General features: G+C 39.9%; 1 protein-coding gene across 2 annotated transcripts in view; it reads right to left on the bottom strand.

Annotated features, from left to right (window-relative positions):
• The window catches only part of LOC121576901 (laminin subunit beta-4), a 63,856-nt gene that overhangs the window by 23,266 nt on the left and 28,418 nt on the right, over positions 1–12,172 (bottom strand). Inside the window, exon 1 of one of the 2 annotated variants that reach the window (XM_041890458.2) lies at positions 2,114–2,272. The exons of the other annotated variant lie outside the window; for it this stretch is intronic. The gene's annotated coding sequence lies outside the window, so the exon portion shown is untranslated. Of the gene's footprint in view, positions 1–2,113; positions 2,273–12,172 lie in introns of those variants that run through there. 2 annotated transcript variants of the gene reach the window in all.

Raw genomic sequence — 12,172 nt, 5'->3', positions numbered from 1 at the left:
ACAGAGATGCTCTATTGGAGGTGCTTTTTAGTCCAAGAATGAATAAGGGTCCAGTGAACCAGACCAAAGTGTTTATCACTGTCAATGGGGAAGGGAGGGAGAGGGTCTGTAAAAATTAATTAGTCAGGTCTTGGTCATAGGTCAGACAGTGAACAACACATTAGCCGAAAAAAATTGCTGCATTGAACAGAGTTCAAACAAACAGAGTGTAGAGTGGAGAGTTGATGTCCAGGACCTTTCTACCAGTACAATTAGGTGAGGGTATTCACATTATCACAGGTAAAATCAAGGTTTCACCAACATGCTGATAAATAGGTCCAGACATGCTGGGCAGGTCATTATTTTGGCTACCATGGCTATGCCCACATACAATGACAATGCCCCCATCCACAGGACACGAGTGGTCACTGAATGGTTTGATGAGCATGAAAATGATGTAAACCATATGCTATGGCTGTTTCTGTCACCAGATCTCAACCCAATTGAACACCCATGGGAGACACCAAATGATGGAATTTCTCGTGGAAGAATGGTGTCACATCCCTCCAGTAGAGTTCCAGACATTTGTAAAAATTGATGCAAAGATGCATTGAAGCTGTTCTGGCTTGTGGTGGCCCAACGCCCTATTAAGACACTTTATTCACATTTACATTTTAGTCATTTAGCAGACGCTCTTATCCAGAGCGACTTACAGTTAGTGAGTGCATACATTTTCATACTGGCCCCCCGTGGGAAACGAACCCACAACCTTGGCGTTGCAAGCGCCATGCTCTACCAACTGATCTACAGGGGACTTATGTTGGTGGTTACTTTATTTAGTTAGTTACCTGTATACTGTCACAGCAAAAGAATCCTGCAGCAACAGGACTTGAACGTTTAGTCCATAATGTTACTTGATCGGTGGTTTGGCTATTAGCTGGACAAAAGTAGGCTACATGAAAAGTGCAATGCTGTTAATATAACTGTGTGTTAGTGTGGGTTTTCAGTTAATTTATATAAATAATCTGCATTTGCTGCAGTGCAGGAAAATTCTCAACAACAAAAGCGTGATCAAATTAAGATCCTAAACTACCACATGTTTAGGCAATGTATTGTAAATACAAAGTGCCTACAACAGTAAAGTTTACACATACCACAGAAGCCATTCGCTTCATCAGTAAATATTCAGATCATTCTGGTGATGTGATATTAGCTAAGCTGCAATGCCTTTGGTGGTGTGACTGATTTGACCATCTCCCTAATTGTATGGGCTACTTTTCTCACATCGTGGGTCATATAGCCAATTCACAATGGGAGACTGAAATGCAAGGCAGCAAAATAATATGCCCAAGGGACTACATTGGAATGTACAATGCCATATATCACGGTTCTCTGCAAAAGTGCACCCTCAAGGGAGGAATGAACTTTATTGGGAATGTATGGGCCTCAAGAGATAGTTTGGGGATTTACTCTAGGCTATGCTTCGACTTGAATCATGAAACCATTCCATACAGTAACTCAAATCTCAGGTGAAAAACAGTCGCTAGAATTGAATGTACAGCAAGCAATCCAACATGCTGTAGCTGACATTGCCTGAATGCATATCAAACATCATATATAAAAGACAGTTGGCAATAATGTAGGTTTTAATGGACAGTATACTGTAGACCTTACTGAAAAAGAGAGAAGAGAACAAAGTATGTACACCATCTTTTCTTGGCATCGTGTTATCACTAATTGCATGAAAAAGCAATGATCTTCTCCTTATTGTTGGGACGTCTTCCAACAATGTGCTGCAGAATCAAATGAATATCCCACAAAAGTCATCAAAGAGGCAGTGAAACAAGATGTCATCTCAAACATATCACACTAAAATTACTTCAAACCAAATAACTGCCAACTACTCAGGGGGAAAAAGTACGAGACCTATGTGAGACCTTTATTTGATAAGTGATCTACTGCACCAGATTTGCCTCAAGTCAACTTCCCAATAGAGTATCTGATAAAAAAGTGATGATGCAAGAACAAAACGTATGTTCCATTCAAAGCTTATTACAGACCATATCATAAGATCGGTGCAACAATACACTAGCTAGCTTTCTCATATCATAACGCAGACAGTAGTAGTACTTACAATATGAGCAGTCTTCCCTGTATGCTTCCAGAATCAGCGCTTACCTGCTCCAGACCCTGACTGTGATCACAGCGGTAATGACATGGAGTCTCAGCATGTAAGAGCACACCTGAGCGCCATACAGAGAGAGAGCAGGCCAAACGAAGCCCCCGGGGTGCAAGTGAAGGAGAAGGAGGATTAGGTTTCATTCAAAGCTGACACATCCCTCTCTCTCCCTCTCTGACTTATACCTGAGGTAGAGTACAGCAAGAGGGAGGGATTTACTTGGACAAAGACACAAACACAGAGTACACACAGAGTTACTGAGGTATGCTCACCTTCCCTGGATGTAGTATAGTACGAGACAGCGGTTTACCCTAACAAAAACATAGAATACACCAACGGTCTCTTCTTTATATTCACCATATCCTGTGTAGTGGAGTGGATCCAATTCATAAAGCAATGAATTAGAACACATAGAATAGTGTCTGAGTGCACACCTTGCCTGGATACCATACAGTATGAGGAAGGGGGATTCAACCAACATAAAATAGTCTCTACTAGTGCATTTAAACCAAATACTGATACAGTTGTATCAAAGAAATAGAACACACATCGTTGTCAATCACAGATAATGAAGTAGATAAAACCTAGGTGGGTATTAATTCAGAAACAGATGAATTTCCAGATAGCACCTCCAGAAGTGCATTTGGTATATCGATTTAGATCCTTCTTGCTGGTTTTAATAAAATTGTAATTGTATTTCCTTTTTTTTTTATAGATGTATTCAAACTGTGAAAAATGAAGTGAGAAAAAGGCTAGTTTAAGCCATGCTAGAGAGGGATGTGTGAGATTATACAAGGCAATGTCAGGATTATTTATTTATTTTACAACGCAATATGTTCAGTATAGCAGCGGTTCACAGCCTCTTCCATTCCGAGGACCACCAAATCACTGTCAACAGCTCTTGAGGACCACCATTCACAGAGTCTCAGAATTTTTTTTACATAAAATATCTTGGCTGTCAAATTTTGAGTCAATTTTATCTGTGAATGTAACAGATTAAATGCCTATTATTATAAACAATTTGTATTGTGAAAAGTAATGTAAAATTGCTTATTATACCATAAATACTCCCAACTGTTATTATTTTGGGAATCAATAAAATGTACGGACCACCTACAGTACCCCAGTGGACCACCAGTGGTCCGCAGACCACAGGTTGGAAACCACTGCAGTAAAGCATATATTTTGAGTGCAATATGTGCCTGTATAGTTTTCTTCAATCAAGGCATTGAATAAAGGTGGAGGTTAGTGTTAATTCTGTGCACAACACTTTTACATTTCAAATCACTCAGTCATTATTCACTGAAAGGTTGACATACAGTACAGTACTACAGGTATCCCCATTAACAAGTATGGCCCTGCCAAAGTACATAGATCAGGTCATCTACAGTGGGGGAAAAAAGTATTTAGTCAGCCACCAATTGTGCAAGTTCTCCCACTTAAAAAGATGAGAGAGGCCTGTAATTTTCATCATAGGTACACGTCAACTATGACAGACAAATTGAGAAAACAAAATCCAGAAAATCACATTGTAGGATTTTGTAGCAAAAATCCCAGAACCACACGGGGGGACCTAGTGAATGACCTGCAGAGAGCTGGGACCAAAGTAACAAAGCCTACCATCAGTAACACACTATGCCGCCAGGGACTCAAATCCTGCTTAAGCCAGTACATGTCCAGGCCCGTCTGAAGTTTGCTAGAGTGTATTTGGATGATCCAGAAGAGGATTGGGAGAATGTCATATGGTCAGATGAAACCAAAATAGAACTTTTTGGTAAAAACTCAACTCGTCGTGTTTGGAGGACAAAGAATGCTGAGTTGCATCCAAAGAACACCATACCTACTGTGAAGCATGGGGGTGGAAACATCATGCTTTGGGGCTGTTTTTCTGCAAAGGAACCAGGACGACTGATCCGTGTAAAGGAAAGAATGAATGGGGCCATGTATCGTGAGATTTTGAGTGAAAACCTCCTTCCATCAGCAAGGGCATTGAAGATGAAACGTGGCTGGGTCTTTCAGCATGACAATGATCCCAAACACACCGCCCGGGCAACGAAGGAGTGGCTTCGTAAGAAGCATTTCAAGGTCCTGGAGTGGCCTAGCCAGTCTCCAGATCTCAACCCCATAGAAAATCTTTGGAGGGAGTTGAAAGTCCGTGTTCCCCAGCGACAGCCCCAAAACATCACTGCTCTAGAGGAGATCTGCATGGAGAAATGGGCCAAAATACCAGCAACATTGTGTGAAAACCTTGTGAAGACTTACAGAAAACGTTTGACCTGTGTCATTGCCAACAAAGGGTATATAACAAAGTATTGAGAAACTTTTGTTATTGACCAAATACTTATTTTCCACCATAATTTGCAAATAAATTCATTAAAAATCCTACAATGTGATTTTCTGGAGAAAAAAAATCTCATTTTGTCTGTCATAGTTGACGTGTACCTATGATGAAAATTACAGGCCTCTCTCATCTTTTTACACAATTGGTGGCTGACTAAATACTTTTTTTCCCCACTGTACTTTGTTGCCACAACAACAACATAAGGGTTTCAAATGGACAACAACGGTAATGCAGTACAGCAATTGCAATGCAAGTTCAATGAGAAATAAGTCACCATTGCACGTATTTCTTTACTCCTTTAAAGCGCTCAGATTCTTTATATAATGAAAAGCGCTAAAAAAAAGTTTTATAAATTAAATTACCACTTTTATCTTATGCATCATTAGACTAGTTTGACACAATGTATCATAGGCATTATATTACAAAAAAGGCGACCCACAATTGTAGCGGGTGATTGTGACAAGAGTCTGGCGCAGGAGGGTAAATCACAGAATAAATGGTTTATTCGGCAATACAGCTGTACGCAGCAATGCGTAACACACTCCAGTGCGGTAATACGGCGCACTGGAGAAAACAAGGCACACGGGTGAATATCCCGGCGATACAAAATACAATATAGCTCCACCGAGCTATAGTAACCTCCACAATAAACAATCACACACAAAGACAAGGGGGCAGAGGGAACACTAATACAGGTACTGATGAGGGGATATGAACCAGGTGTGTGTAATAAACAAGACAAAACAAATGGAATGATGAAATGAGGAGTGGCAGTGGCTAGAAGGCCGGTAACGACGAACGGCGAAGCCTGCCCGAACAAGAAGAGGAGGCAGCTCCGGAGGAAGTCGTGACAACAATAACATTCTATGGAAAGTTCAGTTTGTGGTGAAATACAGTATATCACTGTATTTGGTTTCCCTTCCCACATTCAGGGCATTTATGTAGTTTTTCTCCTGTGTGAACGAGCATGTGAAGCCGTAACATCTTTGCGATGTTTAACGTTTTACCACACTCCTTACAAGAGAATGACCTCTCTCCTGTGTGTTTTAACATATGAACCTTAGGAGCCAGACTGCGTAAATGTTCTCCCGCACTCTTTGCAAGAGAACGGTGTCTCCCCTGTGTGAGTGCGGCAGTGTACAGTCAAACCTCCAAACTGTTTGAATTTTTTACCACACTCCTCACAAGTGTGTGACTTAACATTGGAGTGAACATGTTTATAACTGGCCAGCTGAGTGAGGTTAAGAAAGCTTTTTCCACAATCCTCAAAGAGGCAGGACTTTTCTGGTTTGGGCCTGTGTGTGTATTGGTGCCTCTGAAGACCCTGCAGAAGACCAAAGCTCTTCCCACACTCTTCACAAGAATGGGGTTTGATACCAGTATGGTTTGACTGAAGCTCTTGCAACAGAACAGAATTTCCTCACAGATTTTTCTCACTGTCCATCGTCAGGTGCTTCCTTAGGCACTATGCATATCGGAGGTGCTTGTCGCATTTTGTGCAACAGTATGTTCTGTCAGCATCATGAATTGTTAGGTGCTGCTTTAAGCGTGATGCAGTAAGGAAAGCTCTTCTCACACTGTGTACAAAAGAAAGACTGAATCAGACTTAGAATCCTCTTGTGGCGAATCCGAACTGTCTGCTTGGTTTGCTGGCTGGTCACTTAGATTATCTTCTTCCAGTGTGTTCATCTGTTCAGTGTACTCAATGCGTATCTCATCTATTTGAATCTTTATTTCAGCTGAATCAATGTCATTTGCCCTGTTCTCTGGATCATTGCGGCTGTGGTGTTCTTTCATCAAGTTCTCCATCTTGATAGACGGAGGGAGAGGTGAAGTCTAATTTTCTGTTTGCTGAAAAAAGACAAAACAATTTGTGAATAGAAGAGAATAGAATAAGGCATGGCTAATGCAAACAAGCTACCCACTGGGCACACCGTGTCATTTCAACGTGGATCATTTGGTAATATGTGGCTGATACGTTGATCAATGAGATTACAACCTATATTCACCCACTCAAAAATACATTTTACTTTTTGAGTGGGTGAATATAGGTTACTACATGATTTACATGGTTACTACATGATTCCAAATGTGTTATTTCATTGTTTTATTCTACAATGAAGAAAATAGTGAAAATAAAGAAAAACCCTTGAATGAGTAGGAGTGTCCAAACTTTTGACTGGTACTGTATATACACACACATAACCGTTAATGTGTTATTTACATTTTAGTCATTAAGCATACACTCCTATTCAGAGCGATTTACAGTAGTGAGTGCATACATTTTGGTACTGGCCACCCGTGGGAATCGAACCCACATCCCTGGCGACTAAGCAACACTGTGCTTCATCTAATAGCATATTCAAATTAGCTGGATTGAGGTTGAGATTACATTAAAAGTACATGGTGCAAGTGATCAATGCCGTTCGAGATTCTACACACACTACAGCAATTTTGGATTAACGTTACATAAGAATAAATGTATAGTTTCAGTAACCTCAAAATGTGGCCATGTTACTCATTTTAAGGTTGAATGTTACATTCGTTTGTAAGATAGTCTTAACTTTAGACTATTTACTGTACTGTATTAGAAAAGTAATATTAAATTGTGTTTAGTTGACAACACAATCAAAGATCAACATTTAAAGGATATATTTACTGCTTAAATAGTTCAATCTAAGATACTGGCTTAATCCCATTCTTTAATTTTTATTTACATTTACATTTTAGTCATTTAGCAGACGCTCTTATCTAGAGCGACTTACAGTTTTAGTGAGTGCATACATTTTTCATACATTTTATTTGAGTTGAGTTGGAGACGTGAAGCCAACATATAATTTGTTAACTTGTTTTGTCAACAAATTAATAGGCTATTTATTGTATTTCAAAAGTGATATTGAATTGTGTTTGGTCGACATCATCAATCTGGGCATTAGGCATTATCACAATGCTAATACCGAATGGGACCAAAATATTGTGGGTCGAATGCACAACAAGAAAACACACAACTACTGCTATTATAATTTAGTATAGAAGTCAAAATACCTGTAGCTATGTTCGCACTTGGACATCATCAAAAATAACGGCGCAAAGCACACAGCATGCTTTAGAAGTCTGCTTCCTTCTTCTAACGAAGAAGAAACAGAGAGCACTTTGGCGCCATCTACTGTGCAGGAGGGACGTGCAGAAGTCATGAATCTGTTTAATTTAGTGCCTTTTTATTTTCTAAAACAGTGACACCACGGTGGTTCTCGTTCTAAGAGGATGCTATAATAAATACATAATAAAATGTTCACATTTATTTGAGTACTGGGAATTTATTTTCCGTGCATATATGCCAATACGTTGAATATGAAATCGTGATTTTTTTTCAAGGGCGTCTTTGTGGCGTCAGCTGCGAACGTTCCACACAGATGTTCAATGAGCTAAGGTCACTAGGCCTAATCACATTTTAATAAATTCTAAACTACTACTGTAATGAAAATAAAAGCCAATAAACGGAATAATTATTGTCAAACTATTATTTGTATTCAATTATTGAATTAGGCCTATTGTATTTAATTTTACATTAGGCCTATTCAAGTGGTTTTGACTAACTTTGATGAGGTGGATGGCTGCTATGTCATAATGTACATAATGTCATAATGATGCATTCTTTTGTTAAAATAAGACGTTCTATAGACAAGTCATTACACTCTTCCTGAACTGAGGTAGGCCATATAATTAACGAAATAATCTCATATACATTACTTTTATGTTATGAGAACTTTATTTTATCAATAATTGTAAGAAAAACTTCTCTATTATGTTTTGTGATTTTGTGACAAAAAAATATGTACAAAACAAGGAAAAATAAAACAGATCTTGTCTTTCTGTTTTCAAGAATATATTGTTGAGACTGTATAGTCAAATCCTACGTGTGCAAATTATCTGGATGTCCAAATTGAAGGTAGGCCTTAGTTTGTGAATCTGTCATTTTTATGAATTTATGAACATTTTGGGAGGAATTGGAATGTCCTTTGAAAGTGGAAAAACACTAGTTTATAATAACAACTTTGATCAAATTCTATTGAAATATCTGCAATCTATTCTATATTCTTATTCTCAAACATGCTTTTTGTTGTTGTTTGCTCCTCCACTGTGACTCTCACAGCCATGAAAGACAGATGGAAGTCCAGCTCTCCATTGGCTAGGACACCAGAGACCAGTCAGAACAGTTCTGAGAACAGCCTGACAGACATCCTCAGTGTCCGGCGTGCCAGTAATATTGTCCTACAGCCAATGCCACCAGGGAGAAGGAATAGCCGATCCCACTTCCACAACATGGATGTGACTGAAGAGAGGGCTGACATGGGAAGGCCTCCAATGGCCACTCCACCCATCATGCTCCCACTGCTCACTGTGACCTCTCTCACTGTCCAAAGGAGAAAAAACACCTCTAAGGTGCCTCGCACGCCTCATCTGCAGCTGGAGGGACAAATGTGTAGCATGCGTCTGGGTCCAGTCAAAACCAAAACCAGTGGGAGCACATTTACCTCCAGCCACAAGCAGTTGCCAGAGGTTAAACCCAGCAGACCACAGACACCAGGAGGCATCCCTAGGAGGCCCAAGGTATGCTCCACTGCAGCCAAGGCAGTAGCTCCTTTATCTGGTTCTCCATGCAGCCAGTCTGAGGTCAGGATCCAGGCCAATCCTCCCCAGAGGTCTAATGATGACAGAATATGCCCTTCAGGATCTACTAGCGATGAATATTAATCCACTTGATATTCTAGTTAGGCCAATGTTAACTTATCCTCAGCATGTGCCAACGAATTCTGTTTCTATAAAGTTTTATTGCAGTTGAAAATCATCTGTGGTGTGTGGAGTTGGTTTCATGTGAGCTATGATAGATTTAATAGAATGTTCATTTCTTCATTGGATTTGTAGATTTGTTGACCAAGGAGAAGAAGTAAGTGCTGACCGGACTAATTCAAATTTGTATTAATCCGAAGGAGGCACATCTGACTCACACCTTAGTTCCATAATTCTTCACATTTTCAAAGTATAGCAACATTGACAAATTCTCAGGTGGAACTATTTGTACTACAGTATTGGAAATGAGTTCCGTCAGGATCTATCCAAACACAGTGTTTATGAAATGCGAGAACGCTGAACAACATTTTCTGGCCTGTAGGCTTGTTTGTTGTAATATTTGGCCAAAGTTTTCTTCGCTTGAGTCAAGAGGCCATGTCTCAACTTGCACATAATGTATAAGAAGCAGGGTTATGTGGTAACCAGGTCTCTCTTGCCAAAATAACCCACTTTTGCAAGAAAGACCTGGATAGTGCCACATAACACAGTACTTATATAAATTATTTTATACAAATAATTAGTACCCCTTTATCTGGAATAGATGTAGTGCTGCCTTACATTTGTGAAACGTGAATTACATTTGTTTAGCCTTCAAACTGTGCTTCGTTTAAAGTACCGTTGGTTAGACTGCAAGGCAGTGACTGTATAGTTTTTATTTTGTTCTGAAGCATGACACTGTATGACACATCATGTCTCATCCTCTGTCTTTTGAAGAAAATTCCTCAGCATGATTTTATTATAACATTATTCATGTTTTTCTTTGCAACCCTCAAAAATAAATGTTGATCCCCATGTAACAACACATGATATCCCACAGAGGGCACTAAAGGTCTGTAATTAAAGGAGGTTGGAAAGCAGGGAGGAGAAGACTGCAGCACACATTCTATCTGAACACTTTGTACCTTGAACACCAACTGAACTTACTCACAGCCTCAAATATTTCAATGGAAGAAAATATAATATCTGCTCTGACACAGTAAATTAATAGATGATGATCCCTTGGGTTTTCACAGTCCATCATAATAAACACTTTTTGGCAACTTATGTATTATTGTCTAAGGTTCATTATAAAACACATTCTCTCCACCAAAGACATCACTCAAGTTTAAGAATTTCTGTAGAGATTTATATGGGGGCCAGTGCAAAGACTCACAACATTACCATTGCACTGTAAGATCAGCCATGCATCGTACCCAGTTTATCTCTAAAAACATGCATGAGTGTATAAATGTGTGTATAAATTGTTCCAGAACTGGTTCAAGAAAGAAAAGAGAGAGATAGAGAGAGGACAAAGCATATAAGGATGTTGGGTTACATCTGAACACTTTCCATCATACTCTCAGTAAAGTTAGATTAGTTAGGCTACATGTGGTCGTGCATCCCCATAACTGAAACATAGCCTTCTTTCTTTCATGGTTTCACTTCATGGTGCAATTATTTGCATAAACTGGTAAAAAGTTGCATTCATTTCAATTTCCAGGCCGGCAGTGAAGGGGTAAATCAGCTGTGTGCACTCAGTTTAGCTCACTAGCAGAATCTGTCTGCCACAGCTGCTGCACTAAGGCTAATCTTCTATTGACATTTTAGTCATTTAGCAGACACTCTTATCCAGAGAGACTTACAGTTAGTGAATGCATACATGTTTTTTTGTTTGTTTTGTTTGTTTTGTTTTTTGTTGTTTTTTTCATACTGGCCCCCCGTGGGAAACTAACCCACATCCCTGCCGGCCAAACCCTCCCCTACCTTGGACGACGCTGGACCAATTGTGCGCCGCCCATGGGTCTCCCGGTCGTGGCTGGCTGCCACAGAGCCTGGACACGAACCAGGATCTCTAGTGGCACAGCTAGCACTGCGATGCACTGCTAGCACTGCGATGCAGTTAGCTTCTTCAGTTAGATGCCAACTAATATTCATACATGGACAATAGGTGGGGCAGGAGGGAGAATGGTGTTCTTGATTTTGAGAAGAATTCCCCTTTTCTTTAGAGCTTCAAATGGAGATTGTTATCGTAAGCAACAACAAAAAATCTTCAGCGGTCACAGAGAGCGCTGACAATCAGAGGTGTTTCCAGTGGCAAACAACACAGAGCAGGTTAGAGCAGCTTCAAACCTAACCACACACACACACACACACACACACACAAAGACGCACATACACACACTGTGCACATGCACATACTATATGCTAATGATATCCAGATGCACTTGCAGACACATACAGTATGAAAGAAAAACAACAATGTCTGAATGCTGAGGTGAGAATGCAGCCTGGGGCATTCCATTGTTCTCTACCAGCATTTAAGAGCTAAGTACTGTTCAAGGTATGAGCATGTGCACTGGCCATACAGCAGGGTCAGCGCAATAACAAAAAACACTCATTTACGCTGACAGAGTTCATACACTAGTTGTGTGCAGCAATGTAAGCATGAGCGTCTTATTTAATCTAATTCAATGATATTACTACATGTTAAAGAGCATGAGAGTGTAGAGAACACTTCTCTAACGCTGAATTGCTGTGAGTGATAAGGGAGCTGGTTGGTTATCTTTTATTCCTTCCTAAATGTAGAGGCCTCGTTGGCACAATGCTGGCACGATGGAACTGATTTGTCAAGTGAGCTCAAGACTACAGAGCCCACTCCTACGCTAAGCCTAAATAAATCTATGCTAATCCATGTTTCTATGTGTGTTCCTATGCCTCACTGTCAAAAATTGTGATTTCTTCTCATGAGAGTAAAGAGGTGGAGTATCATATTACCAGAGTACTGAATATGACGCAGATGTCACAGTCCTTCATAAGAGATGTTACATAATACAATACCAATG

This window comes from Coregonus clupeaformis, chromosome 11 (genome assembly GCF_020615455.1).
Source record: "Coregonus clupeaformis isolate EN_2021a chromosome 11, ASM2061545v1, whole genome shotgun sequence".
Lineage (NCBI taxonomy): Eukaryota > Metazoa > Chordata > Actinopteri > Salmoniformes > Salmonidae > Coregonus > Coregonus clupeaformis.
The sequence above is the reverse complement of the archived record's forward strand: the minus strand, read 5'-3'. Positions and strand labels throughout refer to the sequence as shown.